This window comes from Lepidochelys olivacea (assembly GCF_965140295.1).
Source record: "Lepidochelys olivacea isolate rLepOli2 genome assembly, chromosome: 4".
In the NCBI taxonomy this organism is placed as follows: Eukaryota; Metazoa; Chordata; order Testudines; family Cheloniidae; genus Lepidochelys; species Lepidochelys olivacea.
Genome location: NC_140414.1, coordinates 136,644,530 through 136,663,973, shown reverse-complemented (window position 1 = coordinate 136,663,973; position 19,444 = coordinate 136,644,530). Strand labels below are relative to the sequence as shown.

The window sequence follows — 19,444 nt, the reverse complement described above, 5'->3', positions numbered from 1 at the left end:
TCTCACAGTGATACAGACCAATACAACAACCTCCTGGTTCTGGAGATGTGAGTGGAGACATGTCAGATCAGTAAATACACATATAAAATCCAGTGAGATGTCTATATTAGCATCTACATCCTACAAGTGCATAACCTTAATTCTAACAGACACTAGCAGCATGAAACGAACAGGCTAAATATTAACATCCCGGATCTCTGCCCTGGAACTAAAGTGCAGGACATTTATATGTATTTTGGATAGTCCCACATGGGGGACATTGCCTTGCTGAGCTGCTGAGTACTTATAAATGTTTTTCCTAGAGAATAATTGACAAATCTTTTCAATCTCAAGCTGTCAAGATGATCTCACACACTTCCCTCCTTTGGCTGCTGGCTTTCTGGATTCAGGGTAAGAAATAAAACAAGAGTTTGAATGGTATATACTTAATAGAATAATATTTTGAATGCTGAATAATTAACTTCATATTTTTGTTGCATTTTAACAACTTATATTAGCAACTTAAAAGGGTTTCAATGTAAAGCTTGGTATAGTTATCATACACAATATCGTATCACTGTTCGATTCCCTACCCATTGTTTTTCCTATGCCTAGACTTCTCTGGGCAGATTGTGAAGACTCAAACTCCAGAAGCTCTGTGAGCATCAGCAGGAGATCGAGTCACTATCAACTGCAAAGCCAGGACAGACACTGACTCTTGCAAACACCAGTACCAACAGAAACCTGGACAAGCTACTAAGCTTCTTATTAATGGGGCTTCCTCTCTGCACCCCTGCTCTGGTTGCCTTTTCTTCCTTGTACAAAAGTTTAATTTTAAAACGTTCTGTCCAGCTTGAAAGAGGAGAGTAGTAACTTACCCCAGTCTAACAGATGGTAAAAAAAACCCGTAACACTGAATTACTACACAAAGTGTCTAGCTGATTACATAGATATTTGTATTAGGAGTCCTGAAAATCTCTCTAGCTTTATCCCACCCATGAATCCCAATGCATCAGAGACTCTGATTTCTCTTTCAGTGCAAATCATTAACAGCTGCTTTGCCTCCTATCTCCCAATTGAAAATGATACTGTCTTACAATACATTCATTTCATTCCAATAGGAATGCATTTCAAAAATTGCCTGCAGCATTCCTTTCCTAGTGTAAGCGGGGGAATAGTTCCGCTATTGTGGGGAACTTTCCTGGTTTCTGTACTACCCTGGTGAAGTGGGCTAGCGAAAGGATCTGAGTCCTCGCTCCCACTGCCTTTACCCAGTGGCCTCCCTGCCCTTGAGGACTCCCCTTCCACTCTCCTGTCAGGCAGAGTCCTCGTAACCCCAACAAGACTGGGCCCAGGATTCCTGGGGGGCTCGACCCCCAACCCTGCTGTGGTCACCTAGGACAGGGGCTAGGGTGTCCGCACTCGGGGGTACTCTCTCTGCACTGGGCACTTCTCTGACCCACTGACCATTACATACAAGTTAAAGCAAATGCAAGTTATTTAATCAACAATTAATTTTAAAAAGAATAAGGGGAAATGAGAAAGGTTAAAGGAAACACATCACCCCGCTCTGTGGCAGGGAACATCACAAACAGGGTCTCTGGAATGTCAGGGCAGTTCACAGTCTGCTCCTTGTAAGTCCCCGGCCTTCTTCTCAGGCCCTGGCTGTGCTGCAGGGATGCTGTGGGTCGGACCCTCGCTCTGGTGGTGGCCACACGCTCTCAGGCTCTAAGTGGTAGGGCCCTTCTTCCCAGGGTCGCCCCCGCCCTGTCGGGGTTATGATCCACGCCTGGCCTGCAGAGCCCCTTGGCTGAGGCGTCTCCCTGTGCTGGGCCTGCTGCCCAGGGTCCCCCTCGCTCTCCCCAGCTGCTCACCGCACCCGGCTCCGGACTGCTCCAGCCCCAGCTCCACCGCTCTGTCTCTGCACTGCTGCTACTGCTCTGCCTCCAGCTCCCTGGGCTGCTTCTCTGGCCCCTCTGGCTCTGGGTGCTGCAGCTCTGCTCCCAGGACAGGACTGCTCCGCAGGCTGCTTCTGTGACTCGGCTCCCAGCACTGACCTGCTTCTTGGCCTGCTTTTCTGGTCCCTCTGGCTCTGGCCCAGCTCTGCTCCCCAGCTTAGCTTGGGTCCCTGCTTTCTCCTTAGCTCGGCCCCAAGCTGTCTGACCCAGGCAAATCCAGCTCACACGGAGGACGAGACCTCCCCGGCCTCCTGCCTCTCTGATTAGCCTGCCCGCCCTGTCATTCAGGCTGACCTGGAGCATTGGCCTCTCCCCATTGTTCCTGGGGACTATCAGTCTCAGTGTCCTGGTTTCCCATAGACCCTTCCCATTTTAGTACTGGGAGCTAGCCAACCAAAACACCCCCACTGAATGTTAGTAAGGGGGCAACAGTCCTCTTGCACTAGCAACAGACACGATACAAATCTCTTTGTGAAGGTTTCTCATAAACATTGCTAAAATACTCAAATTACAGATTCCTTTATTGAATAGATTTGCTAACATCAGGAGAACATTCACTCAGTTTGTAGAGTGTAAGACTAGACCTTGTGGGGCCAATTTTTCAGAGATCTCATGTCAGCAGAAAGAATCCCACTGACTTCAATGAGCTTTGGATCAAGTCTCAAATGCACACGAGCTGTGGGACACAAGAGAAGATGAGCCGGGACAGGATTTTCAAAACAGTATCAGGGCAGGTCTAGAGCATGGAGACCCCAAAGGATGTGTGCACATGAATGGGCACGAGCGTGTCCATGGCAGTTAATGCAACCACCCCTTCCCAGTTCCACCCATACAAAACCCTCCCCACGTGCTGTGCAGGGTGTAACATACTGACCATCTGTTCAAAAGTCACAACGGGCAAGACACTTTTAGTTTTGGGTACTTCTCAATTCCATCTGTTACATGCAGAAAGCAATTTCATCAAGCTCCAACAGATACATTTCATATATTTAAAAACAGAAATATGATAGAAGTATTTGCTTTGCTTAATAAGGAGTCTGTACAATAATGAAATTACAGTGGAAATTATGCAAAAAGAAAAGGAGTACTTGTGGCACCTTAGAGACTAACAAATTTATTTGAGCATAAGCTCATAAGTTGCATCCGATGAAGTGAGCTGTAGCTCATGAAAGCTTATGTTCAAATAAATTTGTTAGTCTCTAAGGTGCCACAAGTACTCCTTTTCTTTTTGCGAATACAGAGTAACACGGCTGCTACTCTGAAACCAGTGGAAATTATGAAAATTATAATTCTAGCTTCTTTTGTTGAAAAGGAATTGTCTGAGCCCATCAGATCTCAGGGATGTTGTCCAATTCCTGACATATGCCAGTCCTGTAGGATTCCCATCATCTCCACCCAACAGCTCTGCTGTAGTTGCAGTAACACAAGAACGTTTGGCCCGCCTTGGTGCACCTCTGACTTCGGCCTCACACACAAACACAAAAAGAATGCACAAGACCTAGGGCCAGATTGTTCCAGACACATCCTGGCCCAAACTGGGAGACCTCATTTTCAAAGAATGGTGCCTCAGTAAGACTCCTGTATGGCACTTCTGGGTGCTCAGATCAACACACAGGAGCCTAAATTCCCTTTCCATGTGGGGTTTGGACTATGACAGCTTCTGTGGTGGAAAATTGGCTTCACAGTATCAACAGCATATTGAAATGTACAGTTGGATACAAAAAAGGGAAGATGCATCACAGTAAAGAGATGCAGCAGACCGTACAGTATTGCAACTCCCCAGGGAAATGTGCTCACACCTGCTTGGGCAGTTCTTTGAATGATTCAATTGTGTGGATTGACTGAAATCTCCACTCCTGAAGTGCTCTTTCTATTGCCATCTAGTGGTCAATGATAGACTTGTCCACAGAATATGGTCAATCAACAGGGGGGGCGTTCATTTGATATTGTCCTGCTAAGAACATAGGAATGGCCATACTGGGTCAGACTAATGGTCCATCTAGCCCCGTATCCTGTCTTCTGATAGTGGCCAATGTCAGGTGCTTCAGAGAGAATTAACAGAAGAGAGCAATTTATAGAGCAATCTAAGGTGCATAAAGGCCTCAGCAGGACCTCGGCTAGAGTTGCTCTCACTGGATCCGTGGATGGTTTTGTGCCATATTGCTACAAAACCTGTCTAAAGTGGAGAGCCAGGAGACCTGGAGGCACTTAGAGAGCACAGATAATTTGGTGAAGTGGGGAGAATGGTGCAAGTGCCTGACGACAAAGCAGGATCCCTTGTTATTAGTGTTTGTCAGCACTAAGTGATGCAGCAGGCAGGCAGAGCTGTAGGAAAGAGACCTTTGTTCAGCATGCTGAGTGACCAGTGTTACATGCGGAGGCTCTAGAGTTTGTCTGGCAACCTTACCTCCGCTTGCTTTCCTGAGCCCACCAACAGCTCCTCCTCAAACCCGACCCTCCTTCTCCAGTTCCACTCACCATACTATCATTAGGTGGTTTGTTTAACAGATAATTGGATATAGTCGGTGCGGACACAGCACCCAGTGGAGGAGCAAATTCCTGGCTCACAGCACACACGGTTAACCTGGTCTCTTATTGCCACACGCCAACCCATCCTTGTGCCATGGCCCACCTTGCCATGTTAGGGGGCCAGGGGCGAGACTGTTGAGATCTCTGACCTTAGAGTCAGCCACTGCACATCAGTAATTAAGAGTCTCCCTCACTGAAGCCCAAAAATGGACAGAGAGAACCTGACTGTCTGAGGCGCTGAGCACCCTCAGCTTCGGTGCACTGTTATGGGAGATGCAGGAGATCAGCACCTCTGTAAATGAGGCCCAAGGTTCTTTAGTTCTTCTACAGATAGAACTTTCAGATTAAGCAACACTCCTTACGAGTGATGTTGTGGAGAACACTTGGATGGGGAGGCCAGCCATTTTCCCTGCTTTGTCTAAGAAGGATGAGCTGATGACAAAACAAGGAGTAATGGTCTCAAGTTGCAGTGGGGGAGGTTTAGGTTGGATATTAGGAAAAACTTTTTCACTAGGAGGGGGTGAAACATTGGAATGCGTTACCTAGGGAGGTGGTCGAATCTCCTTCCTTAGGTATTTTTAAGGTCAGGCTTGACAAAGCCCTGGCTGGGATGATTTAGTTGGGGTTGGTCCTGCTTTGAGCAGGGGGCTGGACTAGATGACCTCCTGAGCTCTCTTCCAACCCTGATATTCTATGATTCTATGATGAGGCACCCTCCAAGGGCATGGAATGAGTGACTTCCAGCAAGTATTCAGATGGAGAGGGCTGAAATGAAGGCTCATGTTCAGATACTGGTCGCCCAGTCCAAGTGAACATCCAGGGGAGATGTCTCAGATCGGCTATGTACATGCAAGATCTGCAGAGCTGTCTGAGCATATTACCATCTGAACCTTGGAAATACATGACGATGACATTCTGAAATGAAACAGCAGCAGGATACGTGCCAAATATGAACATTTCACAACTCTGTGCTGCAACTCAAGTGCAGTAAATTTACATGTATTTTGCATAGGGATGAGGGTTTCTCACTCAGCGGCTGAGCACATATAAATGATAAGCATTTCATTTTCCACTGCAGGTTTATGAACAAACCTTTCCTACCACAGTCTGGCAAGATGATCTCACACACTCCCCTTCTCTGGCTGCTGGTTCTCTGGATTCAGGGTAAGAAATTGAAAACAAAGAATTTGAAAATGTAATGATCCATGTGACAGAACGTAAGAAATGTTGCCACCGGATTCATTGAATTAATATTCTATATGTTGTGTTTTAGTGTCAAGTCACACTGGCAAATTCAACCTGTTTTTTAGTGTTTGAATATTCATCGTATCCAGCATTGTATCATTGTTCATTCCCTACCCACGCTCTTTCTTTATCCAGACTCCTCTGGGCAAACTGTGATGACTCAGTCCCCGGAATCTCTGGCAGTGCCAGTGGGAGGGAGAGTCTCTATCAACTGCAAAGCCAGTACGAGCGTTGCCACTTGCCTAAACTGGTACCAACAAAAACCTGGTCAAGCTCCCAAACTTCTTATCTACTACGCCACCAACCTCCAGTCGGGGGTCCCAGCCCGGTTCAGCGGCAGTGGGTCTGGCACGGATTTCACATTCACAATCAGCAGCATAGAAGCTGATGATGCTGGAGAGTATTACTGCCAGCAATGTAACAGCTCCCCTCTCACAGTGATAGAGACCAGTACAAAAACCTCCCTGCTCTCTGCAGCATGCAATGCAGTTACCGTTTGTTCCAGATATACCTGTCTGCATTTCAAATGTTCTGTCAAACATGAAATAAAAAGGTGACTTATTCCATCTGTAAGCACACAACAAAAAGGAGAACACTGGAGGACTCAAAAAGTTTGGCTAATCACAGACTCTAGAATATCCGCAGAGACTTGAGGCTCACTACAGTTTTCTCTGCTTTATTCACACTCTTGAATCCCAGGGCACCAGAGACAATTTCATTTTGGAAAAATCAAAGATTTTCATGTCAACAAGGTTGACACGTTCATTTGAACTTTGTCAACTGAACTTCATATCACAACACTCACGGCAATACAATAGAACAGTCAAAATAACAACATCGAAACAATCATTTTGACTATATCGGAAGGAAATGTTTTGACCTTATCAAAACTTTCCCTTGAAACTTTGAACAGAATCCATGTGTTCCCACAGAATGTTTAGATTTTGTTAATTCCACATTTCCTGACAGAAAGCTGTTCCTTCAGAAAAACGTTAACCAGCTCTGCCATTATAAATACACTTCTAAAACGGTCTCAGGGGCTCCTCTTATTTGAATAGATAATCAATAAAATCCCACCTAAAGGTCTCAGAATCATTATTCACCTAAGAAAATTATATAATCTAGGGATTTGTAAATGGCAGTGTTAAGATCAGGTGCCTGTTTGCTCTGTTGTAGAATATGTTAAGATCTTATGGGCCAAATTCACAAAGGTCTGTATAGGAGCAAATCCCCAAACACATGTGAACCCTTAGGCACAAGCAGGTAATAAGCACACACAGGATTTTGATAGGGACTGGGCGGTTACACCAGAGGAGGGTGCGGTCTGAAGGGCAGGGAAGTGAGTGTGGCCACACAGAAGGGTGCTGACCCCTTTTTCCAGAAGGCGTGGGGTGTGAACACATTCAGACTGGGTCTGGCTGGTAAAAGTCAGCAGGAGCCAATGGAGAAGGTGTTTAGTCAGCTTCCCAGTGACAACCGGGCTGGCCACACCCACCCAGAAGATCCAGCAGCTGGGGAATGGGGTAACCGCAGTGGCGGTTAGGAGGTTTGGAGGCCCCACTGCTCCACTCACACAACCCCCTGTACCCCTCAGACTCTAGTGCCCACCATGTCGTGGAAGCAGAGGGGACAGTGGCACAGACACAATGGGCAGCGCTGGAGCCTGGCACACTGACAGCAGTTTTCCCCATATCTGTGCTGTGCATACCCCCAAAATCTGAGCATGCTCGGACCTTGGGACTCCTCTTCCCAGACCTCATTTTCATCCTGCCTGCGTGCACCCTTCAAGCCTTTGAGAGCAGCCTTCGTTCCAGGCCTGCAGAATGCATGCGGCCACTGGTGCTGATGCAGAGAACCATGCAGATGCCGGTGCCGCTGCTTCTTTGAAAATCTGGCCCTATCAATATAACGAAAATGGATTAATTAAAAGAGACTAGGCTGATTGCATTTAAACCCCACACAGTAAATGACTGAATGATTTTAGCTCTTCTAACTGGTGTTTCAACCTGCCGCTCACTCCGTCACTCATCATTAATCAAACAGCCGTTACCCCCTGTGCTTGTCAAGCTAACTCTGGCTGCTTTACCATCTGAATCATGCAAATATGTTATAGTTATTACATCCAAAAACCACAAAGCACCATCAAGTCAGATATTTCAAAGCTTCTCCCTGGCACTAACCTCTGGTCATTTACATAATTGGGCTCTTTTTGCATATTCACACAAGGCTGCTGTTTCCTCACTGAGCTGCTGAACACATAAATGGTTCCATTTCCACTATATACTTTACTGAGGAGAATTTCCAACCACACAGAAGCAAGATGATCTCAAAGACTCCCCTTCTCTGGCTGCTGCTTTTCTGGTTTCAGGGTAAGAAACAGACAAGTTTCAAAAGTGTTGATAAGACATATGGCAAATCATAAAAAAAATACCTATGGTTTGTAGAGTTATATGCTGATTCCATGCATATTTTTGTTTATTTCTACTGTTCAGTTTACAAGTTTTTCAATGTGGAGCTTTGAGTAATGTTAATGTCATTGTCCCATTAACCCAACCCCAGCCCTGCCAATTTTTATTCTCTCTCGCCAGGTTCCAATGGGCAGATTGTGCTGACTCAGACTCCAGAATCCCTGGCAGTATCTCCAGGAGACAGAGTCACCATCAACTGCAAAGCCAGTTCCAGTGTTAGTAGCTACATGGCCTGGTACCAACAGAAATCAGGACAAGCGCCTAAGCTCCTTATCCACAGCGCTTCCACCCGCCCCTCTGGGATCCCAGACCGATTCAGTGGCAGTGGGTCGGGCACAGATTTCACATTCACCATCAGCAGGGTTGAAGCGGATGATGCTGGAGATTATTACTGCCAGCAGTATAACAGCTGGCCTCTCACAGTGATACAGACCAATACAAAAACCTCCCTGCTCTATGAAGCATGAAGTTTAGTAGACACCCGTTGTCATAAATATAAAGGCAAGGGTAAACCCCTTTGAAATCCCTCCTGGCCAGGGGAAAGCTCCTCTCACCTGTAAAGGGTTAAGAAGCTAAAGGTAACCTCGCTGGCACTTGACCAAAATGACCAATGAGGAGACAAGATACTTTCAAAAGCTGGGAGGAGGGAGAGAAACAAAGGGTCTGTGTCTGTCTGGAGGCTGCTCTTGCCAGGGACAGAACAGGAATGGAGTCTTAGAACTTTTAGTAAGTAATCTAGCTAGGTATGTTTTAGATTATGATTTCTTTAAATGGCTGAGAAAAGAATTGTGCTGAATAGAATAACTATTTCTGTCTGTGTATCTTTTTTGTAACTTAAGGTTTTGCCTAGAGGGGTTCTCTATGTTTTTGAATCTAATTACCCTGTAAGATATCTACCATCCTGATTTTACAGGGGGGATTTCTTTATTTCTATTTACTTCTATTTTTTATTAAAAGTCCTCTTGTAAAAAACTGAATGCTTTTTCATTGTTCTCAGATCCAAGGGTTTGGGTCTGTGGTCACCTATGCAAATTGGTGAGGCTTTTTATCCAACATTTCCCAGGAAAGGGGGGGTGCAAGTGTTGGGAGGATTGTTCATTGTTCTTAAGATCCAAGGGTCTGGGTCTGTAGTCACCTAGGCAAATTGGTGAGGCTTTTTACCAAACCTTGTCCAGGAAGTGGGGTGCAAGGTTTTGGGAAGTATTTTGGGGGGAAGGACGTGTCCAAACAGCTCTTCCCCAGTAACCAGTATTAGTTTGGTGGTGGTAGCGGCCAGTCCAAGGACAACAGGTGTAATATTTTGTACCTTGGGGAAGTTTTGACCTAAGCTGGTAAAGATAAGCTTAGGAGGTTTTTCATGCAGGTCCCCACATCTGTACCCTAGAGTTCAGAGTGGGGGAGGAACAACCTTGACACCCGTACACACAAGTAGCACAAGAATCTAGTTTTCAAATGTTCTGCCAAAAGAAAAATAAGATGATAACTTCTCCCATCCACTAACAACCTAAAACTCTAGCATTGTATTGCTATCCCAAGAGGTTAGCTATGCAGGGAAGTTTTGTCATAGCATCAGCTGAACAACAGAGGATCATTCGTGAAATACCACAAAATGTGTTATGTCTTTTTTTAAGTCTAACCTTAACTGTTAATTTTCTGGGTTTATAATCCTTGGTGTTTGGATCATGACAATATCCCGGTCACTGATTTTATCCTAAATTACTAATACTCTCAGCCTTAACTCCATCTTCTTCTTCTTCTTTTTTTTTTTGTTTGCCCTGCCCACAAAGCCCCAGACATGGACTTGGACCCCATTGTGCTAGGTGCTGTACAAACACAGAACCAAAAGATGCCCCTTCCCCAAAGAACTGCTACAATCTTAATGTAGTTTTTGTCTGGGAATTAATACATTAATCCAGAGAGCAAGCTTAATTAGCTCGAAATTAAAATTGTTTCAGACAAAAGATGCAGAGCATAGGAAATAAAGGTAATATTCACTTATTCATGCAGCACAGATCACATACATATAAACTGACACCACCTGACGTACATTAAACCATTAACATACACACACCCAGTCACAGACTATGCAGATCAGGTGTGGACCACTGTGGAAGGAAGTGCCTCATTCTGGGAATGACACAAAACACCCTTTCATGGGCGGATTTATGGCAGACAGTTCCCTGCTTGATCCCTTTCCCAAACTTTGCACCATATCTATTTTCAGTGGGTTGCTGGTGGGGAATCTACTGGTGTCCTGCACTCCAAAGCAGGGGTCCCTTCTTGGCCTGTTTGGGAGGGATCCAAATGCTGTTCGTTCTCACCAGCAAGCAGCAGATTTGTGGTTAAGCAGCTAGAGCATGTGGGCTGGGTGCACTTGGCATGCCTGGGGCAACATCGTTGAGTGTCCTGCCTGGCTTTCAAGAAGCCTACGGTGCTTGCGTCCTTGATAGATGCTAGATCCTGCTACACTGGCCCTCAGAGCCCAACATGTACAAAACAGGGCATGTGTCTATAATGCGGAGGGAGGTTTTTTAATATTTTTATTGATTAGTTTTACCCTGACTCTACATAATTGAGGATTCTAGAAGTTTTGGCCCAAAATATGCATTCCAAAAAACAAACAAACAAACTACACACAATTCCAAAAGTAACTTTGTTATGGGGACACACTCTGTGCTGTGAAAAAATATACAAAGAGACATTTATATCGTAGAGGAGAATATTCCCAGATACAAACAGCATTAAGATGGAGTTCTGGTTGCAAGTACATATTTGTAATTTAGAGTAAAATACATTACGGAGGAGTTGTATTTATAGCAAAAAAAAAAAAAGTACTATAAATTTAGGAAAATCCAAGATAGATTTAAAAGACAATGAAACACGTTACGGTATGTCAACACACAGTGAGGGCACCAAAATATCGTAACAATGTCCTGTAATGATTCAGTGCAATTAACATATCATTGTAGTTAAAGCAATGCAGTGTTTGAGAATCCCGGATCTGATCAGAAAGATTTTTAAAGACAAAATGGAGTTTTTCCATGTATTTCCCGCCACACCACAGAGTTAAGATTTTTTGGGTGTTTTAACAGCACTTTTCTTACTTAAAGAAAAAACCACTTTAAAGTGTAAACCTTAATTCTGAATGTCCTTGGTTTTGCAATGCTTGGGTCTGGGTTAAGTGCAACATCCTTGTAATGTCTGAAGTTCTGGCTAACTACTGACAACCTTAACTCTATCTTAATGTAGTTTTTTGTTTGAGAATTTCCTTCGGTTTACTTATGTACATACATATCATTGTCATCATCATGACATATACACAAACAAACACACACACACACACAATTTCATGCATGGACACTAAAACAAACCCCAAGAGAATGCCATTATACAACATTACTAATGAGAAGCAGAGATGTAATAGCCTTCCCTCTTCTTTTTATTTTATTTAGATTCGTAGATTTTTAAGGCCACAAGGGACCATCATGAGCATCTCGTCTGCATGGCTATAGAACCCACCCAATAAATTCTGCATCAAGCCCAGAACTTCAGCTTGAACAACAGCATATGATCTAAAAAGCTCGCCCGTCTTGATTTCAGAGGGCAGACTGACTTGTACACTGAAGCACGCAGAGCAACCAGCCAGTTTGTATCGCCAGAGCAGGCAACGTGTGTGGGTAAATCTGGCCATTCAGTTGTAATTGCCTTCTTGGTTTAAGGGGCTGTTAGTGAGACTGCTGCTGTGTCTGAGCCCTGGACAGATTCCAAAGCTGCATTACCAAGGTGAGCAGCAGTGCCTGACAGGTTCCTCAGGGCGCTGCTTCCTCATCTACATGGTATGCTGAAGTTGCGCTGTGGGGGGGGACGGGACCCAATGCAGGAGTACAGTGGGGGGGACGGTATGATGTTACTCTTAAAGCATCAAACTGTTCAAGTGGCCTTTGTTCCCCATATAACAAGATGGGGATCTGAAAGAGAGAGAGAATAAGTAACTTGTTGCATGTCACACAGGGAGACTAAGGCCCAGCCAGACACTCAACCCAGATCTCCATCACCAGTCCAGTACCTTCCTAATAAGGCCATTCTTCCTTAATAAGGGCCCCAGGTGCGATCTAAACACACCATGCGTCTTCTGGTGTTTGATGAGAAACTGGCCCCACAACATCAATCAGAGCTTGAAACGTGACTGGGGGGCTAAAAGAGACATATACGAGAAGGCAAAGCAGCATCAGGCCGTGTCGTCCCACACTCCCTGGGGAGTGCTAGGACATCTGCTTGGGCATGCCATTCATGGACTAAATTCTGTAGATAACATTGGCCAGTAGATGGCAGTACTTCGATACCCCTTTGCAGAGGTGGCGATTTCAGGCCAAAGAGGCCAGTTGGTTTCGGAAGGTTTCTTTACTGGTATGGTCTGATGAAAGAGGAAGAAGAATAATTGAGTGAGTGGGCTTCCCTGATCACCATCTTTAAAAAACATACCTATCTGGGAGCCTCTTAAACCCACAGCTAAGTCCTCACTCACATGAGCAGTCTCTGTAAAATACATGTAATTCATGTAATCACCTGATCGTCATGTAACAGGAGCATGACTTACCCTACATCACTCAATTGTTATAGAAGGGCTTGTGTTTAAATATATGGAAATCTGCTCTGCTACCCACTGATAGAGTCTCCTCGTTAAATAACGAATCCACCACTGTAACCACCTTATGCCAACCAACATCCATCACTGTAACCACCTTATGCCAACGAACATTTCCAATCACAGACAAGCAAGATGATCTCACAGACTTCTCTGTCTGTTACTTGTTTTCTTGCTTCAGGGTAAGAAATTACACAAAGGTAAGAATTGTTGCATTGATTGTATATAAATATTTTAAGTTCATTACTTCTCTGACATCCTCACCAGGTTTCAAAGCCTGGGCTCCAGCCCCAGTGGCAAATCTATGCTGTTATTTTTAGACCTAAAAAGAAAAGGAGTATTTGTGGCACCTTAGAGACTAACCAATTTATTTGAGCATGAGCTTTCGTAAGCTACAGCTCACTTCATCGGTAGCTCATGAAAGCTTATGCTCAAATAAATTCGTTAGTCTCTAAGGTGCCACAAGTACTCCTTTTCTTTTTGTGAATACAGACTAACATGGCTGTTACTCTGAAACCATTTTTAGACCTGTGAGCCCAAGTTAGTTAACTTAGGATCTGAGACTTTCTGTTGTGGCTTTTTTGTTTGGGTTTGGGGTTTTTTTGCAGTGTAGATGTATTTACTGATTACACTCAAACCATCAGTAGTGTTAAAGTTGAACATACTGGAGAATATTATTGTCAACTGGCCTTTCCCAATGATACAGGCCAATAAAAAACCCTCCTTGTTCTATGCAGAGCTGGGCACTTAGGCAAAGATCCTTGACTATATTTAGATGCCTAATTTGTATTGGAATCAATGGGAGATAGGTGTCAAAATAGCTTTGCAGAGTGGGTCTTAGGACAGCAGTTCTCTTATGGAGACCAGCCACTAGAAGGGGACAAAGACCCACACTCTCCTTGCAGGGGAGGGGGAGGTAGGTACACTATCTTGCTTTCTCCAGATAAAGGGCTCACATACACCAATTTGCGCAGGTCTGCATTGGGAGCACAGCCAAGTAAAAGAAGCTCCACCAGAAATTACTCAATGCTTCTCTGAACCCCACAGCAAGCAAGGAGAATGTAGCTGCTCCTTTGTTCCTGGAGTGGGTGCTGCATACACACCACCTTCCAGAGCTGGCCATCTCTACGGCTGGTGCAGGAGGTGGAGATCCTGGGTCGCAGCCCTTTCTGGTGTGGTTAGTGGTGCTAGCTACATACATTGCTTAGGGTTGTGTGGGTACAAAGATTACACTCTATCTAGTCCCTGCATTGAAGAGCTCCTAGCACAGCTGCAGCCTTGCACACCCATGGAGACACCAGCAGCATTCTCCCAAGGAAGGCACTTACTGTCAGGAAAATCTGGACAGGACATCAGCCCAACTGTCTCCTCAGGCAAGGACACTAGGGACATCCAGGAATATTTTCATGGCAAAAAGTAAGATAAAGAGAGGTAAACTGCTGTAAAAATGGCTGGGAGACTTTAACCGCTTAGATACAAGGTCACATACAAAATTCCTGGTGCCCTCCCCATAGAGCCCTTCAGATATTCCACTCATAAAACCATCAGTGTTGCAGCTTTATCACATAAGTCACTACCACCAGGTTACAGAGACCAGCACCACACGAGAGTAACAGGAAATGCCCTTGGATCTAAAACACAGCACATTTATATGAAGGGGTCATTTGCATGTTCACTCAGAAGGGACGTTCCCTGGCTGGGCTGCGGAGCCTTCATAAATGGCCCCATTTGCACTGCCTGGTGAGCTGTTCAGCATTCCCCACGGAGACCTGTCAAGATGCTCTCGCAGGCCCAGCTTCTCTGGATACTAGTGCTTTGGATTCAGGGTGAGCATTATATCAACAGGGAACAGACTTCATAGACAATAAAATTCTAGCTAAGCTTAAAATAATACTGCAGTACTTATTTTGCAATCTAGTGTTTAATAAATTCTTAAATGAAAAATGCATTTAAATACCAAGCTTTAATTACTTGTAATAATATGCCATGATTGCATGAATTTGCTTTCCATATCCGGAGTCCTATGGCCAAATTGTTTTGACTCGGACTCCAGAATCCCTGTCTGTGTCCCTCGGAGAGCGAGTCACCATCAACTGCAAAGCCAGTACCAGCATTAGCAACAACTTAGGCTGGTACCAACAGAAACCAGGACAAGTACCTAAGCTATTTATCGATGATTCTACCAACCGTTACTCAGGAAGCCCAGCCCGGTTCAACGGCAGTGGATCTGGGACTGATTTCACTCTCACAATCAGCAGCGTTGAAACTGAAGATGTTGGAGATTATTACAGTCAGCAACACCTCAATTACCCTGTCACAGTGATACAGACCATTACAAAAAACTCCCTGTGGACACAGCGTGCTCCGTGCTTGTTTGTCACAGCTGCGACCAAGATAGTGAATTTTATGATTTAATGCAAATGAAAAAGCGGAAGTAACTCAAATTATACCTGGCACCAAACATCCCCAAACAATCAAAGAAACAAATACAGGGATCAGATCACCCTCCGCTGAAGCTCAACTCCATTGGGGTGGAAAGAGTAACACTCTGCAACTGGATCCCAAGATTATTGTATCCCGTTAGAACTACAGGGAGTATTTGATAGATCTATTCTCCCACAATACACGTGCTAATATTCATCCCTATTATTGCAAAACTTGCCATGGGGGTAGCTGAAGACCCCAAGTGGGGTCTAATCTGGGGTCTCATCCACATGACTGCTCTCTGCAGTGCAGCTCCCCTAATGCCACCTGAGATCATGGGTTCAGTACAGGCTCAGAGGGAGGAGAGTCTCCTACTAAACCATCAACACCCCTTCCAATAGCAACTCCATTTTTCTCAGCTGTCTCCCATCCAAGTATTTGCCAGACCCGTCTCTTGTCTTCCATGGCAGTAGATGGTATCTGAACCTGTACCTGTATGGCGGTAGATGGAGGAATATTAACATTATTTGTATCATCTCTCAAGAGCACAGAAGGAGTTATAGGTAGAATATTCCCCAATCTTTTTTTTTACTTGTCCAGTGACGCAAGGGTTGAGAATCCCTCTTGAGTCTCCCTCTCTTTAGTCTCCTCCCTGGAGGCCCCGTGTGTCACAGGCAGATCAGACTTTGGTTATATCACAGACCACACCAACTATCTGCTTCCCATCCTTTCTTCAACCCTGGTGACTTTGTTTGATCTAAACACACAGACTAGGACTTTTGACTCTCCATTGATTTCAATGATCCTTTTGGATTCAATTCTGTACTGAATGCTTCTCAGAAATAATTCAAATCAAATGAAACTACACCAGTTACTGAAGCATCAAGGAGACTGTTCATGACTACTAACAGGGGAAGAATTCCAGAAGACGTGCCTCTTTGTCATATGGTTCTAAAATTAATAAACACACATTAGTCACCATGATGACAAGGACACATAGCAAATCACACGTTTAAACTAAATTCAGGAAAACACGTTTCCTTCCATACCAGGCTTTGTAGAAAGAAGCACCAATGGGAACATTGAGGGATTCAGTGTCATGTTGTGTGGAAGAAAAAGAGCGGGGGGAGGGAAGCTGAATGTTTGCATGGCTCTAATGAAGGCAGGAGAAAATAAAATCACTCTACCTTCTCGGTGGTTGTTCCATGTGTTCAAATCCACTGCTCCCTTGGTGACCCAGGGAGAGAGACTGGGGAAGCACCTGCTTAAAACTGAGCAACGGTCAAATGTGACCTTAGCTGGTTTCCAAAACTACTCTAGTCCTGCAACTCATCCCTGTTACACTTTGATGCCATTGAAGCCTCAATCCTGATAAAGGAGTATCTGAATCACAAAGATATTACAACTAGTTATAATTAGAGCGGGGCCAAAGTTGAGAAGTTCAGAACAGGATCTGGATCCTCTATGCTGTAAAGGGTATTAGACCTCTAAGCCAGGAGTTCTCAAACTGGGGGTTGTGATCCCTCAGGGGGTCACAAGGTAATTCATTGGGGGGTTGCAAGCTGTCAGCCTCCACCCTAAACCCTGCTTCCCCTCCAACATTCATAATAATGTTAAATATAAAAATAATGTTTTTAATGTAGACAGGGGGTCACACTCATAGGCTTGCTGTGTGAAAGGGGTCACTAATACAAAAGATTGAGAACCACTGCTCTAAGCACTAGAGACTATCAGAGCAGTGTTCTGGCTCAAGTAGCATGAAACACAGAACCCACCTGCAGTCACTGAAGAACTCTGCCTGGAACTAAAACACAGAACATTTCCATACATTTTGCATTTTCGCACAAGTGCCATTTCCCCTGTGAGCTGCTGAGAACTTATAAACTTTTCGCTTTCCCCTACAAGGCTCAGTGACCAGCATTTCCAGCCACCGCCTGCCAAGATGATCTCCCAGAGTCACTTTCTCTGGCTGGTGGTTTTCTGGGTTCATGGTAAGAAGCAACACAAGAGTCTGCCGGGTTATTAACCAATGTAATAAAATGCAGGAAATGCTGCAATATTTATTTAATTCATTCTTACTTTCCGGCATGACTTTTGAATGAATAACAACTGTTACATTTCAATGTAAGATGTGCTGCAGTGTAAAGCCTTGAGTCATATATTATGTCGTTGGTCAATTCTCCTCTTGATGCTCTCGTTACCACCGCCAATTTTCCATCTAGGTTCAAGTGGGCAGATCGTGATGACTCAGACTCCAGAATCTCTATCCGCGTCCGTGGGGGAAACAGTAACTATCAGATGCCAAGCCACTTCAAGCATTGGTACCTACGCACACTGGTACCAACAGAAAACTGGGCAATCTCCAAAGCTGATTATCTACAGTGCTAGCAGCCGCCCATCTGGGATCCCAGCCCGGTTCAGTGGCAGTGGGTCTGGCACCGATTTTACTCTCACCATCAATAGAGTTGAAGCTGATGATGCTGGAGATTATTACTGTCAGCAGGCTGGCCACAGCTTCCCTCGCACAGTGATACAGACCAATACAAAAACCTTTGCATTGTCTAGTGTGCACTGCAGTTGCCTTTGTACCAGATGAGTACAAAGCTTGCAACGTTTCCAGTCAGTTACACGTGAAACAGGACGAGGCCCCTTCTCAGCTCTTTCCATGAAAAATATGTCAATACTTCCCAAAGGCTGAGATTTAAAATGAGCTTCTGTTACAGCCTCCTGCATGGCAGAGGGTTATCAGGGCGGGGGTGTACACAGTGGCTGATCCACTACATACCATCAATCTCTTTTTCAGTCAAAAACGGAGTCTTGCGCACTCTGAGTAAGAACTGAACTGTGATAAGAAAGTAATCAGGATTTCTAACCTTCCCACTTAATTCTCTGCTGTCCGTCCGAACAATTTCCTGTCTGTGCTTCTGTACTAGTGGAAGGCCTGAGACTCTGAGAGCTCTCCTGTGTTGTCTGAAGGGTGCAGTGCATCCTCTTACAACCCACACCGGCCACCGTGTGTTAGACCCCATTAGCCTGCACTGGGTGGGGTCACCTTATATTTCCAAAGCCACCATTCAGCCCACACTGAGGTCTACCCTGCTGAAAACCCTGCAGAAACCAGCTCAGCCAACCCTGAGCATCCACCGGCCCTGCTGCTCCCGTCTCACCCCTCTGAAAATTCTGGCCTATGGGATTCCTCACAGAGCTGGAGCCTCACCAGCAGCCTTCTCATTATCGAAACGTCCAAAGAGGCACCTGGCCGCTGCTTATTGCAAACAGAACAAATCACACAAACACACACCAGGGAACCTCTGGCACAATATAGACCAAATTCGTCCCTGCTCACTTCACTGTAGTTACACCAATAATGGATTTGGCCCCACACATCTGTCTGGGCTGATCCTTGTATGGCAGGGTTCTACACCAGGAAAATAGAAGAGACAGCTGAGATTATGATGGAGTCCAAGGGATTTGGTGCCCCCCTACAGGTGTGCATTCAGATCTGCAGCAACCCATCCCCACCATTCCCATAGGAGGGGGTTCCGCTGAGTCAGCCAAAGCATGGTTTGGGTTTGCAATGTTGTGAGTTGGTTTGCGGATATTTTTAGGGGATGATAGGCAATAAATCCCCAACAGGCTTTCAGCACCCCAGCTGGCATGGCCTCCCTGAGGAAAGGTAATCAAGGTGTGGCCAGTCTATCTGTGTCAAGCTCTTCAAACTGGAGTTAGCTATTCTCATGAGAAGCAGAGACAGGTTTTCTGGTCAGCCAGAGCAAGGAACGATGGCAACAGAGGTCTCCAGGTGTGTGTTATTTTGCTTGGGTTCATATTGCTGGGCTGCAGTTTCCAGGCTACTAAGCTGCAGGAAAAGATGGGGGCAGAGTGTTGGCTGGTTTGGGGTTTATAGTTCAATACAAACCCTGCAAATGAATCAGAAACTACAATGAGGTTGGTTAGTTGCTTCACCTGGGCCTCCTGTGAGCTTCTCTTCTGATGCTCCCTAGCCTCTGTTTGCCAGAAGCTGGGAATGGGCGACAGGGGATGGATCACTTGATAATTACCTTTTCTGTGCATTCCCCCTGGGGCACCTGGCATTGGCCACTGTCAGAGACAGGATACTGGGCTAGCTGGACCTCTGGTCTGATGCAGTATGGCCGTCCTTATGCTCAGACCCTGGAATGGCCACTGTCCTAGTA

At 45.2% G+C, this 19,444-nt stretch overlaps 2 long non-coding RNA genes across 3 annotated transcripts in view; one reads left to right on the top strand and one right to left on the bottom strand.

Moving 5' to 3' along the window:
- LOC311519693 overlaps window positions 1-19,444 on the bottom strand; it is a 386,032-nt gene that overhangs the window by 35,291 nt on the left and 331,297 nt on the right. The window lies entirely within an intron of this gene.
- LOC311519694 lies at window positions 328-8,700 on the top strand. Its single transcript, XR_014711351.1, has 3 exons — window positions 328-390; window positions 5,545-5,630; window positions 8,300-8,700. It is a non-coding gene; the product is annotated as an uncharacterized lncRNA (long non-coding RNA).